Raw genomic sequence first — 17,894 nt, forward strand, 5'->3', positions numbered from 1 at the left:
GCGAAATGCTTGTGCTTCTAGTTCCGACAATGCAGTGATAACCAACAAGTAATCTAACTAACAATTCCAAAACTACTGTCTTATACACAGTGTAAGGGGATAAAGAATATGTACATAAGGATATATGAATGAGTGATGGTACAGAGCAGCATACAGTAGATGGTATCGAGTACAGTATATACATATGACAACACCCTGTCGTTCTCAACCAACATCAAGGCGGTGGCCCGTTCCTGTAGGTTCATGCTCTACAACATCCGCAGAGTACGACCCTGGCTCACACAGGAAGCGGCGCAGGTCCTAATCCAGGCACTTATCATCTCCCGTCTGGATTACTGCAACTCGCTGTTGGCTGGGCTCCCTGCCTGTGCCATTAAACCCCTTCAACTCATCCAGAACGCCGCAGCCCGTCTGGTGTTCAACCTTCCCAAGTTCTCTCACGTCACCCCGTTCCTCCGTTCTCTCCACTGGCTTCCAGTTGAAGCTCGCATCCGCTACAAGACCATGGTGCTTGCCTACGGAGCTGTGAGGGGAACGGCACCTCAGTACCTCCAGGTTCTGATCAGGCCCTACACCCAAACAAGGGCACTGCGTTCATCCACCTCTGGCCTGCTCGCCTCCCTACCACTGAGGAAGTACAGCTCCCGCTCAGCCCAGTCAAAACTGTTCGCTGCCCTGGCCCCCCAATGGTGGAACAAACTCCCTCACGATGCCAGGACAGCGGAGTCAATCACCACCTTCCGGAGACACCTGAAACCCCACCTCTTTAAGGAATACCTAGGATAGGATAAGTAATCCCTCTCACCCCCCCCTTTAAGATTTAGATGCACTATTGTAAAGTGACTGTTCCACTGGATGTCATAAGGTGAATGCACCAATTTGTAAGTCGCTCTGGATAAGAGCGTCTGCTAAATGACTTAAATGTAAATGTAAATATGAGATGAGTATGTAGACAAAGTAAACAAAGTGGCATAGTTAAAATGGCTAGTGATACATGTATTACATAAGGATGCAGTCGGTGATGTAGAGTACAGTATATACGTATGCATATGAGATGAATAATGTAGGGTAAGTAACATTATATAAGGTAGCATTGTTTAAAGTGGCTAGTGATATATTTACATCATTTCCCATCAATTCCCATTATTAAAGTGGCTGGAGTTGGGTCAGTGTCAATGACAGTGTGTTGGCAGCAGCCACTCAATGTTAGTGGTGGCTGTTTAACAGTCTGATGGCCTTGAGATAGAAGCTGTTTTTCAGTCTCTCTGTCCCAGCTTTGATGCACCTGTACTGACCTCGCCTTCTGGATGATAGCGGGGTGAACAGGCAGTGGTTCGGGTGGTTGATGTCCTTGATGATCTTTATGGCCTTCCTGTAACATCGGGTGGTGTAGGTGTCCAGGAGGGCAGGTAGTTTGCCCCCGGTGATGCGTTGTGCAGACCTCACTACCCTCTGGAGAGCCTTACGGTTGAGGGCGGAGCAGTTGCCGTACCAGGCAGTGATACAGCCCGCCAGGATGCTCTCGATTGTGCATCTGTAGAAGTTTGTGAGTGCTTTTGGTGACAAGCCGAATTTCTTCAGCCTCCTGAGGTTGAAGAGGCGCTGCTGCGCCTTCTTCACGACGCTGTCAGTGTGAGTGGACCAATTCAGTTTGTCTGTGATGTGCATGCCGAGGAACTTAAAACTTGCTACCCTCTCCACTACTGTTCCATCGATGTGGATAGGGGGGTGTTCCCTCTGCTGTTTCCTGAAGTAGTTTTGACCATTCCAGTGTCCACTGCATCAGTAGAAAAATAAATAAAAAAACATTTTCTGCACTAAACAGGATCGAGGCATATTCCAGGATCACCACTGGACAGGCCCAAAACTGATTTTGATTTTAAAGTCAAACGACACACTATATGAAACCGTCATTGACCATTTCAAGAAGAAGGACAGGAGAATGGACTTCGTTTTTAAAATAATAACCATAATGATGACTTCTCGTTTCCATCTAGAGCTTGCATTTTGCAGCTCTCTCATTCATATCATTTTGAATACAACGTGTAAAATGTGATTTCAACCGTCGATCACTGGTTGTGCGGTAGAAACACCGGTTGTGTGGTAGAAACAAAGGTAATGACGTTGCAATTGGAACGTACTGGGAACATGACATTTCGTCTCGTGGTGCATTTTTTTTTAGTGTTGCACGCTGGAGATAGATCATTGAATATGGCACAATTTGTTTTTCTCTCTGACAGCATATACTGTCCGTGGTCTTGAAACAAAGTGAGCACTTGTGTGGTGGAATTTATTCTGCCTCTATATGAGTGACTGTTTGTTTTGGCAAATGTTTCGTGGAAACGACGCAACAGAGTTTTCTTCTGACGTGGTTCCTGCTATCGATATTTTTGCAGCCGAGGCGTGGCTCAGGACCGTTTGACTCTGTCATCAAAGAATTGCTTCTCCTACACTAGGTCTGCAAAAGAAAGGTCTCAAGTCATGCTCTGTATACACAGGCATCTATGTGTATGACGGTCAGATCTTTTTACGCAACGGAGGGCCTAGCTAGCTCCAACAGTCACGGTTCGCCCCTGGTGCGTGCATGTGTATGTGCATGTTGGACCTCAGAAAACCATGGATAGATGGAGGTAGATGGAGATTCATACTCCTGCAGTAAAGAGGCATCTCATTATAGCTCCACCCGTTTCAATCTACCTCCAATAAAACTCCACACAGACGCTAGAAGACCATACTGCACAGGGGGGGTAACAGTAGGGAGAGAGGGACAGAGGAGGGGAGGAACTGAGGAGAGGGAAGGAGACAGATGAAGAAAGAGTGGGTAGAGGGAAGGAGGGGAGAGAAAGGGAAGCGGGGGGGTGGAAAGGGCAGAGAGGGACTGAGAGGGGAAGTCATCTTTATACCCCAAGTAGGACCCATCTCACACACATGTAATGGCAAAACGATGTAGAAAGAGAGGAGAGGAGAGGAGAGGAGGATAAAATGGTGTGAGGGGTGGGGGGGTGAATTGGATAGATGATATTGGAAAATGGAGAAAAGATATGGAGGTGATTGAATGGGGATAGGGAGAGGAGATAAACCGGAGGGTGGATGAGTGTAGAGAAATGGATGGGAGCAGATAAGAATACGGGCACTGATAAAGAGAGAGAGAGAGCACGAGAGAGTTAGAGCTGCACCCCTACTTAAGGAAGTGAATAGTTATTGGAGTTGTAGTAGGTCCATCCTCTGTTATTGTTGCAGACTTTGTATTTCACGGATAAGAGTATGGCACTCACACTCTAATAACTGTTCACCTTAGCTAACCTGTCATTCCAGTAAAGAAAAAGTTGCTTCTTCGAGTCAAAACCGCCAGATCTACCCTGAGAACAGTCTTTGTTTCCACTAATGTAATCCAGCAAAGTTGCATCTCTGGAAGCCATTGTGCCCTTTCCAAACAGCCTATATTTTGTATTGAATAACCTATAAACGTAATTATTTTTATTAGTTACAATAGGTTGTCCAGTGTTGTTGGATGGTTGATTGGACAGTCAGTGAGGCTGTACTTGTCTGTTATCATTGAAAACACTTTATGTACCTAGCTAGCATTGCTAACGTTAGCGCCAAAGATACAGGCTGAGAGACTAGGATTCCGCAATAATTTGCCTGTAAATGTCATATATGTTTTGTTCTTCTAACAGGCCTGCATTTTCTTTAGACTGTTGTGAAATGCACTCATAACTTATGACATAATAAGCACTATATTTAGACTAAGCTTAGTCTGATAACCAGCTAGCTAAGCTAACCGCAGGCTAACTATACAGTGCATTGCATCATGGGAGACGAAATTCACCCTTGGAATCGTAGTATGCAGTAGACGACGGAAATACAGAAGCTTCAAAATGACAAAAACTAGGAACTGTGCAGTATGACTAACAATCACGATAAAACATCAAAACAGTAGTGTATATATATACTAGCAGCATAATAAATCAAATCAAATGTTAGTCACATGCGCCGAATACAACGTGTAGACCTTACAGTGAAATGTTTACTTACCAACCCCTAACCAACAATGTAGTTTAAAAAAATACAAGTAATTAAAAGCTCTCAAGCTGCTCCACTGCAGCCCCGTCGATGAGAATGGGGACGTGCCCGGTCCTCTTTTTCCTGTAGTCCACAATCATCTCCTTTTAACTGGTTATAAAGTGGCGGAATTGTCTTTTAAGACACACTACATGATCAAAAGTGTTTTGGACACCTGGTCGTCGAACATCTCATTTCAGAATCATGGGGATTAATATGGAGTTGTTCCCCCTCTGCTTATATAACAGCCTACATTCTTCTGGAAAGGCTTTCGACTAGATGTTGGAACATTGCTGGGGGACTTGCTTCCATTCAGCCACAACAGCATTAGGGAGGTCGGCACTGATGTTGGGCGATTAGGGCTGGCTCTCAGTCGGTGTTCCAATTCATCCCAAAGGTGTTCGATGGGGTTGAGGATAGGGATCTGTGCAGCCCAGTCAAGTTCTTACACACCGATCGCGACAAACCAATTCTGTATGGACCTCGCATTGTGCACATGGGCCTCGCCTCACTGTCATGCCCATGTCATGCCGAATCCACTAATTTGAAGGGGTGTCCACATACTTTTTTATATTAAGTTTAAATAAAAAAAATACAAATAACATTTTTTTTAACACACCAGCTCTCTCGCTCTCTCTCTCTGTGTACCCTCCTTTGTAGTCAGCCAGCAGTACTGCCACTCACTGGCTATGGAATTTGTTTATAGGCATTCGTAGAGTCTTTAGTGGGTGTTGTTTTTGATGGCAGTGTCTATTAAGGGAGTGGTATGTGTGTGTGTGTGAGGTTTACAGCTTATCACAGAGAGAATTACAGGAGAAACAGCAGAGGACAAATTACCATCAGTTCAATCACTCACACAGAGCGTGCACATGCACGCACACACGAACGCAAGCAACCACACACACACACACACACACACACATATATATAGGCATTTCTCTACGCTGTTGGCTGCTCAATCTCCCTCTATTCAACACACACACACATACACACGCACCAGGGTTCAAACATGGCTAATATAATGTGTTCCATGATGGGTATCAGAGAGGAAGGATCTCCTAAGAGGCCTGAAAGGCAATCAGACATGCTATAAGAGGTCTCACTAACAGCACACATGTTTAAACATTCTTGTGTTAGGGGAATCTGGTTTGATGTTGATGATGTGTTTTCCTGTGTGCCAAATACACCAGGTATTGTTGGGGGAGGTGCTCATTTTGGAAGTGGCCTGCTCATTTGAGGGGAATATGGAGCAGACCTTTGCCGAAATACCAGCGCCTCGTGGTATGCTTGTTCAGCCTCGGGTGTAGGTCCAAGATGGTGGCGCTGATATTTGGCAGTCTTGGCCACGTACACAGGCTTGTATTGCATGGCCTCCAGATTGCGGGCCTGATAAAAAACTAGGGCAAAGCAATTGGCTAGGTACTGTTCTGTTTCAGCTGTCGTGGGCAGCCTAGCTGTTTGGACAAGGAGGTGCTTTCTGTATGCTCAATCTCCCTCTATGCAACACACACACACCAGGGGTGAAACATGGCTAATATAATGTGTTCCATGATGTGTATCGGAGAGGAAGGATATTCTAAGAGGGCATCCTGACATGCTGCTATCAGTTTTATTGACCTTTCTCTCGCTCTCTCTGCTTCCGTTCTGTTTCCTCCTCAATCTCATCTGAGGAAGGCCTCATCCCTACTGTAAAATATCCTTCTTTCATTCATTCATTCCCTGCCTCTGAGTCTCTTGTCTTCCTCTCTCTCTCTCTCTCCTTCCCTCTGGAGGAAGTTATCTTCACGCTCCGTTTCCACGGTAACTCCCCGACCAGGGAAACACTCCTCTCAGGTTAGCGAGAGCTGCACAGCTTTAGTTTTTCTTTCTTTCCCTTATTTTTTCTGGGAAATTGGAGAGGGATTAGTTTCTATACAGCCTTATCGTCCTGAGAGAGACAGAGGGGCTAAACTAACTCAGCACAGCTATTACTGTCTCATACTACTGTTGTGTTTCGCCTACTCTGTCTCATCCAGGGGGAAGTGTTTCCCCGGCATTTACTTTTGTGAGGCAGACCAAATAGTCATCGGCTACAGTTGGTCTTCTATACAGATCGTTGGTTTTGGTAGCACTGTATGCTGATTCAAGGCCCTGTCCTCATCACCATATCTAGGAATACAAGTAGGAAACCCTGAGAGAATAGCAACAGCCATTCTAGTGAAGAAATGCTACATGGAAGCTGATGTTGAGCGTCCTAATGAAAATTCTGAGAGCCACTGACATCAGGCAGGTAAATCACCTCATTAGCCCCTAGCAAGAGGAATAAGGTGAATAAGGAAACAGTGAATATTTCCTCACAGCAGGCAGGGTGAAATGAAGTGGACACAAAGCTTATTGTGGTCTAGACTGGGAGATGGAGAGAGAGTCTACTGTAGCAGAAATGACTGAAGGTGGCAGGGCTATCAAACTGTCATATGAGTCCTAGGAAATCCTTTTTTCCCAAGTAACACTGGTACACAGTACACTGACACAGTCATAATAGGACAGCCCTCGTGCCTATTACTCAATATAGTTGATGTTAATGTGCTTATTTGCCTGTCTGATGTTTGGTTATGTAATTAATGGGTTACTGAGTTTCTGAAATTACTCCTTCAGAACCCACACACGTGCACAACGCAACACTCTGTTGTAGAACTTCTAACACAGGGACAGTGAAAGTCAATCTTAAATAAATCATTGTTTATTATCAGTCAACTGGAGAGGTTCCAACAAACTCGATGCATCATAGTGAACGTCTGTCAGGAGCTCTAACAGGGCAGTCCTGTCAGTTCCCTTACATACTGGTTACAGACACGTTACATAGGCATAGTTCATAGGGCTGGTTCTGGCATGTGTCTGGCACCGTCTCCTATCGTAACTTATAGAACATATTCTGGGCATTCTGCCAGATGGTCCTAAGGTGATGGTCATCCCCCCCCTAAAGACAAGATTAACATTTTCAAGACTTTTTCTTCAAAACATGAAATTTCACAACACACACACAAGCACAAGTACACACATTCCTGCTCGCACACACAAACACACACACACAAACATAGACTCACACTCCAAACCCACATTACATCTGGAATCCAAGATGGCAGCGCAATAGGACGTATATATCTGTCTTTGTCTTATCCCATGTCTTATCCCTTGCAAATAGCCAGTCTTTTTTCATATATATCTCAATCTCACTTCTATCTACGAAGTAAATATACTTCCTACAACCCGCCTCACACAATGAGGTACGGATCTGCTATTTTTATTCCTTATAACTGGAACATCCATCAGGAGCTAGCCAGCTAACTAACGACAATAAAGGGTTCAGGCCAATTGGCAAAGGAGGTCATTGTAGCCCTAGCATTAGTTGGTATATGGGCCTAGCTCGAGGCTAGCTGATGCTTGCTTCAAAATAGATGCGTTAGCTAACAGTAGCCACTCGTTTGCAGCAAGTTAGGTAGCTAAAGCTAGCTAGGAGTAATGATCCAGTGTACTGATCCAGAGCGGCGGAAATCCTGTGATATGGTAGAGAGAAGCAGTCCGGTATGCTCTTGGTAGATATTGCACTGTGCAGACTGGCAGGTGATTGTCTGAGCTAAGGCTGGCTGATTCTAGGGGGAAAAGGTGAGGATAGCTAGCAGTGGCTAACAAAGACTTGTCGACAGGGAGCCCCACCGATCCATCACGACTGGACTGCCGACATGATTGTGGTCTCAACAGGGTGTTCTGTCACGATATCGCCGCAGAACCATCTACGTTAGCTTTGTCTGAATACTGTGTCCCCTGCTCGCCCAGCGTAGTACTGAATACTGTACAGCATCCTGACTCACCTATTGCTACTCTTTTGACCCGATGATCACTCGGCTACACAGCTGATGCCCCCTGGACTGTTTCAATAACACGGTACCTCATGTTGTTTACCTGTCGGCCCCATTCTCGAACTCAGGTCCTGTATGCATCTAACTGACCCGCTCTGCCCTTTCCTCGCCATTTACCTGTTGTTGTCTTAGCTCTCCTGAGCAACACCTGTGATTGCTTTGTGCCTCTTTGTAATGTCAATATGCCTTGTCTACTGCTGTCTTGGCTAGTTTGTATAGCTTTATTTCACTGTAGAGCCCTCAGTCTCACTCAAAATGCCTTAGCTAGCTCTTTCGTCACACCCAACACTCTTGCGGAGACCTCACCTACGTTAATTGATGCCTCCAGAGACTAAACATTTCTCATCACACAACGCATAGGTTTACCTCCACTGTACTCACATACCCTTGTCTGTACATTATGCCTTGAATCTATTCTACCACACCCAGATATCTGCTACTTTTATTCTCTGTTCCCAACGCACAAGACGGACAGTTCTTATAGCCTTTAGCCGTACCCTTATCCTACTCCTCCTCAGTTCCTCTGGTGATGTAGAGATTAACCCAGGCCCTGTAGCCCCCAGTTCCACTCCTATTCCCCAGGCGCTATCATTTGTTGATGTCTGTAACTGTAAAAGCCTTGGTTTCATGCATGTTAACATCAGAAGCCTCCTCCCTATGTTTTTTCCACCACTGCTTTAGCACACTCCGTCAACCCTGATATCCTAGCCGTGTCTGAATCCTGGTTTAGGAAGGCCACCAAAAATTCTGAAATTCCATCCTCAACTATAATATTTTCCTGCCAAAGGGAGTGGAGTTGCAATCTACTATAGAGACAACCTGCAGAGTATGGTCATGCTATCCAGGTCTGTGCCCAAACAGTTTGAGCTTGTTACAGACCCCCCTCAGCCCCTAGCTGCGCCCTGGACACCATATGTAAATTAATTACCCCCATTTATCTTCAGAGTTTGTATTGTTAGGTGACCTAAACTGGGATATGCTTAACACCCCGACCGTCCTACAATCTAAGCTAGATGCCCCCAATCTCACCAAATGATCATGGAACCTACCAGGTACAACCCCAAATCTGTAAACTCGGGCACCCTAATAAATATCACCCTGACCAACCCGCCCACTAAATACACCTTTGCTGTCTTCAACCAGGATATCAGCTATCACTGCCTCATTGCCTGCGTCCGTAATGGGTCTGCGGTCAAACGACCACCCCTCATCACTGTCAAACGCTCCCTAAAACACTTCAGCGAGCAGGCAAGAACAGATATAGCCCTTGGTTCACTCCAGACCTGACTGCCCTTGACCAGCACCAAAACATTCTGTGGTGTACTGCATTAGCATCGAATAGCCCCGCGATATGCACCTTTTCAGAGAAGTTAGGAACCAATATACACAGGCAGTTAGGAAAGTAAAGGCTAGCTTTTTCAAACATAAATTTGAATCTGGTAGCACAAACTCCAAAAGGTTCTGGGACACTGTAAAGTCCATGGAGAAAAAGAGCACCTCCTCCCAGCTGCCCACGGCACTGAGGCTAGGAAAAACTGTCACCACTGATAAATCTGCGATAATTGAGAATTTCAATCAGCATTTCTCTACGGCTGGCTATTATTTCCACCTGGCTATCCGTCAACAGCTCTGCACCCCCCACAGCAACGTGTCCGATGTCATAACCGGCATTGATAAAAGACAATTCTAGGGACAACTCTTTTCTCTGTAATCATCAATGATGGCGCTCTTGTGGCTGGTGATTCTCTGATCCACCTCTACGCAGACGACACAATTCTGTATACCTCTGGCCCTTCTTTCGACACTGTGATAACTAACCTCCAGACAAGTTTCAATGCCATACAACTCTCCTCCCGTGGTCTCCAACTGCTCTTAAATGAAAGTAAAACTAAATGCATGCTCTTCAACTGATCGCTGCCCGCGCCTGCATAGCATCACTACTCACTACTGGACGGTTCTGACTTAGAATATGTGGACAACTACAAATACCTAGGTGTCTGGTTAGACTGTAAACTCTCCTTCCAGACTCATATTAAGCATCGCCAATCCAAAAATAAATCTAGAATCGGCTTCCTATTTCGCAACAAAGCATCCTTCACGCATGCTGCCAAACATACCCTTGTAAAACTGACCATCCTACCGATCCTTGACTTCGGTGATGTCATTTACAAAATAGCCTCCAACACTCTACTCAGCAAATTGGATGCAGTCTACCACAGTGCCATCCGTTTCATCACCAAAGCCCCATATACTACCCGCCACTGCGACCTGTATAATCTCGTTGGCTGGCCCTTGCTTCATATTCGTCGCCAAACCCACTGGCTCCAGGTCATCTATAAGTCTTTGCTTGGTAAAGCCCTGCCTTATCTCAGCTCACTGGTCACCAAAGTAGCAGCAACCGGTAGCATGCGCTCCAGCAGGTATATTTTACTGGTCATCTCCCAAAGCAAATTCCTCCTTTGGCCAGTTCTCTGCGGCTAATGACTGGAATGAATTTCAAAAATCACTGAAGCTGGTGACTCATATCTCCCTCACTAACTTTAAGCATCAGCTATCAGAGCAGCTTATGGATCATTGCACCTGTACATATCCCATCTGTAAATAGCCCATCCAACTACCTCATCCCCATATTGTTATTGATGTATTGCTCCTTTGCACCCCAGTATCTCTACTTGCACATTTTCTGCACATCTCCAGTGTTTATTTGCTAAATTGTAATTATTTTGCCACTACGGGCTATTTATTGCCTTACCTCCCTAATCTTACTTCATTTGCACACACTGTATACGGACTTTTCTATTGCATTATTGACTGTATGTTTGTTTACTCCATATGTAACTCTGTGTTGTTGTTTGTGTCACACTGCTTTGCTTTATCTTGGCCAGGTCACAGTTGAAAATGAGAACTTGTTCTCAACTGGCCTACCTGGTTAAATAAAGGTGAAATAAAATATGAAAAGTGAGATAACACAGCTTAATAGCGCTTTCTCTTGTGTAAATAATCCCTGCTGTTATGATAGACAAGCCCATATATCTGTGACATTATGACCTTCTGTTGTGTCTTTTACCGTATATGATTAGTATGTGTGAATGAAATGAGCTAATGAACCAAACCATCACCAATCCCACAGATGTAGGACCTTAATTTGATCACCCTGTTGCAGGAGAACTTTTAAAATGTGTACCGTCTTGGAGGTTAAAAAGGGTTTCTTAAGTTTGAATTTGCCACTTTACAATTTCAGACTTCCTTACAAAAAAATGTATCAACCTCTACAAAAATGTTCATTAATTACAAATATATGTAATAATTAACAGTTCTTGTTGCTGCAGGAGTATATTCCTGCTGCAACAAACTGGCTCAAATGAAGATCCTACATAAGTACGGTATGATGTAGAAGTGATAATGGGGACACTAGAGGATCGACACGAGAGGATATGTTCACACACACACACACACACACACACACACACACACACACACACACACACACACACACACACACACACACACACACACACACACACACACACACACACACACACACACACACACACACACACACACACACACACACACACGTATACATAACTGTACACAAATCCGCATAATAATACGCACGCAGACACGCACAAACACTAACATGGACACAATTACCATCAAAAGCTAGGAAAAGCTTTGACAGTTTGTCAGCTGCTAAGTGGGTCATTAAATCTATTGGTGTGTATATTACAAGCATACAGTATAGCTAATCAGAATGTGAATAATGTGTTGGTGTACTTATAAGCGTAGCGGCAACAAGGATGTGAATACCTAACGTTAGATTCTAAACAAACCTATTAAAACTCAAGGATGTTTAATAAGGCTCAGTCCAAGTTTATTCACCCATTGGGTCAATACAGCTGCATAAGACAAATACTTATTTCCACCAGTGGTAGTATATACAGTGGTGGGAAAAGTACTAAAATGTCATGCTTGAGTAAAAGTAAAGATACCATAAAAGAAAAGGACTCGAGTAAAAGTGAAAGTCACCTAGTAAAATACTACTTGTGTAAAGGTAGTAAAAGTATTTGGTGTTAAGTATCAAAAGTAAATGGAATTGCTAAAATATTTTTTTAAATTGAATCGCTAAGGACCCATTTCTCAATACTTAGGTCACTTTTTCAAAACTCTTCACACAGTTCTCCTAACCAACTTTCAGCTTGGCACAGCAGTTCATTTCCCATCCAAAATGGACTAAAACTACCAAAACACTTCACACGTCTCAAATCAACTCCTTATTCCATAACACTAGCAGGTTGTCACCCAACAAGCACACTTTGTCGCTCATAAAACAATGAACTAAAAAACACCAACAACAGGTAGCATCACACAATATTTATTTTTCAAAATGTCTTTACCAGACAAGAATGACACCTCTCCACTGTTTAGAATTCACTGCAGTATTTGTTACAGGAATTAATCAGACATGATGCAATATGCTTCAATATGATTTATGTCATTTTTTGGCATTGAGTGATTCCAAAATACAATCATTTGTATACACATCATCTACCGGTACAGATACAGTAGCAATGCTAGTCAACCCTGTCTTCTGCATTTGGCAACAGGTTCTCATCCACATCACATCTTATGTCATCTTGGGCAATACACCTATGAAATAATCTTTTTGCATGCCTGGTCCATCCCTGGCAATATTCTGCAGATATGTCCAGGCATCCAGCATTCATTGCATCCAGGAGGGTCATTTGATCATGTGGATGGTGGTCATAAACCTTCCACCTCCACGAGGAAGATAATTCCTCTATGGGGTTGAGGAATGGAGAGTAAGGTGGGAGGAAAGGTGACACCATCCTGGGATGGACTGCAAACCACTCTGTGACTGCACGGGAGTGGTGAAATGCCACGTTGTCCCATACAGTTACAAACGTTGGCTGATTTCACCTCACTGCAACCCTTTCCTCACCTGGCACAACCCTTCCATAGAGGTCATCAAGGAATGAAATGAGACGCTCGGTGTTGCATGGCCCAATTAGCAGCTTGTGTAACAGCCATCCATCAGATGATATTGCTGCAGGCATTGTGATGTTGGCACCCCTCTGGCCCGGGACATCCACTGTGGCACTTCTCCCAATCACATTCCTTCCTCGTCGCCGTGTTTTGGCCAAGTGGAAACCAGCCTCATCCACAAAGATGAATATGTGGGGTGTTTGCCTAGCTTCAATCTCCATGACTCTCTAAAATAAATCCACAACATAAGAGTTATGCTATTACGGTAGTTTACATTATACCTTAAAACATGCCATTGTGTGCCTCTACACTGTTTGGTTTTGTTCAAAATCCGTTCTGTATTTTATAGTCATCTTACCTGAACATATTGGTTCCTGAGTTGCTGGACTCGTTCAGCGTTCCTCTCAAAGGAGAAAACAGTGTACAACTGACTTGATGTTGTTTCAGGACTCTAGACATAGTTGTTATGCTTACATTGTGAATATTTCCAAATGTAATGTTGTCTACCAACACTCTGTCCCGAATCTCTTTGAGCAGTGAAAATCCTACCTCTCCCGCCTGTGGGAGGAAACTGTTGGGTCCTAAGCAGAAATACAAAAACAATTACACACAAGTGGGTTTGGAGGCTTTGCTCAATTTTCTTCTGTAATGTGCAGTTCAGTCAGATGCCCTTGCAGAATGCTCATCTTGCCTGTTGTTTTGCAGGAAATCTCTCACAATAGATTGGGCTGCACTCTCAGACCAGCCTCTCTCATTGATAGACCACAATTTGTTGCATGATCAATTATAGTAGCCCTAATCTAATCTCAGTCTACAGCTCTTGATCTTCCTCTCAGTCTTCTTTCACCACACATACATACTCCTCTCCCTCTCCCAGCAACCCTTCTCCTCTATCAGCCACTAGTCTCTCTGGCTGGGTCCATGTTTACATTAAAGTACATCATTATTCCCAAGATGTCCCCTTTTGTATAGATGGTAATGAAACTGAAAGACAAACACCTGGATAGGTGGGAATCAGGAATCAGTTGTGGTTGGTCCAATTGTTTTTTTATAGTACTTCATTTTTTAGATTTGGAATATATTTCAATACGGTATTACTGTAGAAATGTAGCAAATTGCTGTCTTATTAAATATTGTGTTATGTTATTTTGTGTTATGTACAAATTTGCCTGTAGGTACATAGAGTTTTGGTGGTGGTTGTGTCTGAGTGAGATAATAATTGATGACATTTGAAAAATGTAGTCATTGAATGCATTTGTGTCAATGCAATGAAAAACGATCCACAGTTTAGCCCACATAGACTGCTGTTGTGCTCACTGTGTGAAGAGTTTTGAAAAAGTGACCTAAGTATTGAGAAATGGGCCCCAGCGACAGTAAAAAAACTGTCAAAAAATCAAAAGTATTAATTTTGTATTAGTATTGATTTCAAATTCCTTATATTATGCAAACCAGACGGCACAATTATTATTCAATTTTTTATTTACCGATAGTCAGGGGTACACTCCAACACTCAGATATTAATTTACAAATGAAGCATTAGTGTTTAGTGAGTTTGCCAGATCAGAGGCAGTAGGGATGTCCAGGGATGTTCTCTTGATAAGTGCGTGAATTGAACCATTTTCCTGTCAAAAGGTAACAAGCACTTTTGGGTGTTAGGGAAAATGTATGGAGTAAAAAGTACATTATTTTATTTTGGAACATAGCAAAGTAAAAGTAAAAGTAATCAAAAATACAAATAGCAAAGTAAAGTACAGATACCCCAAAAAATGACTTAAAGTACCTCAGTATTTTTACTTATATACTTTACACCACTGAGTATATATACCCCAATCTGGGTGGGAGTCTACCCCTTCTCTCTAAACATTACATCTTTATTACTAGGAGGGAAGTTAAGTGATAAGGGCCACAAACTGTTCCTTCTCCCTTAAGGTGACCTGACCTCGACACACCTTCCTCAGCTCTCCCCTCTTATCAGTGACTGCCAACATGTGATCGTCTGCTCTGCGCTCAGTACATTCTAAGCTTAATTGCCTCTACCATATACATTCCTCCTACAGATAACCATTAACTTCAGGCGTCGACCCTCTAGACCAGGGGTGGGCAATTCCAGTCCTCGAGGGCCTGATTGGTGTCACAGTTTTGCCCCAGCTAACACACCTGACTCCAATAATCACCTCGTCATGATCTTCAGTTTTGAATGCAATTTGATTAATTAGGGATGGAGAAAAGGGGTGACACCAATCAGGTCCTTGAAGGACTGGAGTTGCCCATCCCTGCTCTAGACCATAGCACTCAATATTTCAATAGGATACCTGATAATTAACACTATTCCAAGTTTAGGAATCCAGAACCCATCACTAGAACCCAGAATCCATCACTAGTCAAGTGAAAGAGACTCTAAAAGGTGTCAGAGCCCCAGAGGGAAAAAATACATTTGTCAAACCTTCAACTCTTACCACCACCATTGGGAGTACTAACCTAATGTTCTAACAGTGAACTGCACCTTATTTAGATCATAACAGAAAGGTACAGTAGCTTCAACTCGCATCTGATGAAATGGCTGAATTAGTGATGAGCCGAGCAAGGTGGACTATGGATGACTCATAGCATCTGGACTGCACTCATAATAGTTTGAATTGAATCTAGCCGATGTGCTTGTCCAAGCATGGAGCTAGATTCATCACAGCAACAGACAGCTTCTGTTTGTATAATAACAGAAAGCTACTGTAGCATTAACCTCATCCCCAGGTTAATGGCCTTAGTAGGAGTGACCATATCATTTAATTGGAGTGACCTACTGAGTAAAGTATTTGTCATCATTTCATTTTAGTGAATGCATTCCCTGGGCAGCATCTTCCCATGAACCTCTGCGTGCTACCTAGCAACAACAAACAAAAAAATATGATTTGTCGGATTGAATGTGTCCTTCGCTATGCAAATAAGCGTTTAAAACACTTTTTTCATCCAGGGTCTCACATTTTCCACCTGTAGAAAATGATGCGGCAGCTTACTTTCGCATGACTGCGTGATCTACAACGGCAGTCCATAGGCAGAAAATGGGAGATCCTGGATAAAAACGTGTTTTCAACGCTTATTTGATAGCGAAGGACAAATTCATCCCGACAAATCATAAGTATTGTTCCTAGAGATATTGGAAATACCTCTGTTAACTGGAAACATTATTTTGGTGATTTAGATTTGGTTGATCAAGGACACCAGTCTACGGAAGTTTCAACAACGATCCATCTGTCTGTAAACAATGACTCTTTGTGGGACGAAGCAATGACTGACCCTGGCCACTTCTTACAAAACGATAGAGTAGGTAAGCAGCTAGTGCAACCCTAAATGCAATGTTCCTTCAATAACCTAGCTAGCTAGTTAGCTAGCTACAGTAGTAACATAATTGTATCACAATTAACAAGTTTTAATGAAGCAGCAACTGCCTGTTCTGCGCCGAGTCATTGCAGTATCGAGACAGCTCAGCTGCTGCTGCTGAACGTAACAGGTGCCCTAGACACGTGTGGGTAGGTGTTGTGAGAGGTGATTGGTTGGTAGATTAAGCCAATTAAGTCATTGAGTAATGCACCTTTTATCCCTAGCCTTAGCGGGGTCATCAACAACTTGGATGTTCCGGTTTTCAGGGGAAATGGATGAGATCGCCTTTGACGTGACTTCCGCTTTCGGACGTTAACAAGGTCGACACTCCATCTGAACTCCTCCACATTTAGTGGATTGGTTGAGCAGTGCAGAAGAAAACCTCCCTCAAAAACAACTAAAAAATGTATTCTCGTCAAGACCAGAATGAGGGGGGGGGGATCTAGTTTCAGGTGCTTCTTTTATGTCTGCTACGTCAGGTTGTGTCCTAACGAAGGTCAAGTTTGTGTTCCAATAGACCTTCCGTGCATTTAGGCAAAGTGTCTGGGAATGAGATTATTGTAGCATTGACTGATGTGTGTGTATACACACACACACACACACACACACACACACACACACACACACACACACACACACACACACACACACACACACACACACACACACACACACACACACACACACACACACACACACACACACACACACACACACACGTGCACAACTAAGCTTTTTATTAGAGTGTGCTAGCAAGGAGAACAAAAGATACTGAGCTCAGAAATTAGATTGATTATACAGTAAGTGTGGAATGAAATAAAAAATAAACCATCAATCAGTTTAAACTGAACATGTTTAGGGGTAATGATTTTCAGAATGATTGATTTCAGACTAGTTCAATGGAACGGTCAATAAAGTTCAAACAGATTGGAACTAAAAGAGTCATTTCATACTTGACCGAACACACAGGAGCAAACACACACAGCGCACACACACGCGAACCCACATCCACGTTCACGCACGCACACCTGAGGGAATCAAAAGCGGAGGCAGCCAGTCCCTCCAAAAAAACTAAATGGCAGCAAACACTGGTTTTCAGGTGTGTCTCGCTCCTCCTCTTTCTCCCCATCATTCCCTCTCTATCTCACTGAACTAAATATAACCATGCGCCCAATCACATACTCACTACTTATTTATATTGAACCGTCTTTGATCTGTAGACCTGTTGGAAAGCAGAGGGATGTATTGGCATCCCGGGTCTTACCTTTATGCTTCTGCCCCTGTGCTTCTTCTAAGGAGACCCCTTACACAGCTTCAGCTCCAGCCTGTAAAACACACACACACATGAATCATTAGCTAGTATTTACGCACTCACAAACACAGAGCGCATAATAACACATACATGTCCAAACAAGCTCCTTGACGTAGAGAGATTTTTTTTATCCTAACACCAATCGCAGTTTGTGAATAAACAGCTCATTCATGTAACCCCAAACCCAAATGTATGACAACAACATCAAAACCCTAACCACCAATTACCCAGAGCACTGACTC

At 43.4% G+C, this 17,894-nt stretch overlaps 1 protein-coding gene across 1 annotated transcript in view; it reads right to left on the minus strand.

The window, feature by feature from the left end:
- LOC124035925 (LARGE xylosyl- and glucuronyltransferase 2) overlaps nt 1–17,649 on the minus strand; it is a 133,622-nt gene extending 115,973 nt beyond the window's left edge. The window contains exon 1 of the mRNA XM_046349844.1: nt 17,605–17,649. The gene's annotated coding sequence lies outside the window, so the exon portion shown is untranslated. The remainder of the gene's footprint in view (nt 1–17,604) is intronic.
- Between the last annotated feature and the right edge of the window lie 245 nt (nt 17,650–17,894).

This window comes from Oncorhynchus gorbuscha, linkage group LG05 (assembly GCF_021184085.1).
Source record: "Oncorhynchus gorbuscha isolate QuinsamMale2020 ecotype Even-year linkage group LG05, OgorEven_v1.0, whole genome shotgun sequence".
NCBI classification, from domain to species: Eukaryota; Metazoa; Chordata; class Actinopteri; order Salmoniformes; family Salmonidae; genus Oncorhynchus; species Oncorhynchus gorbuscha.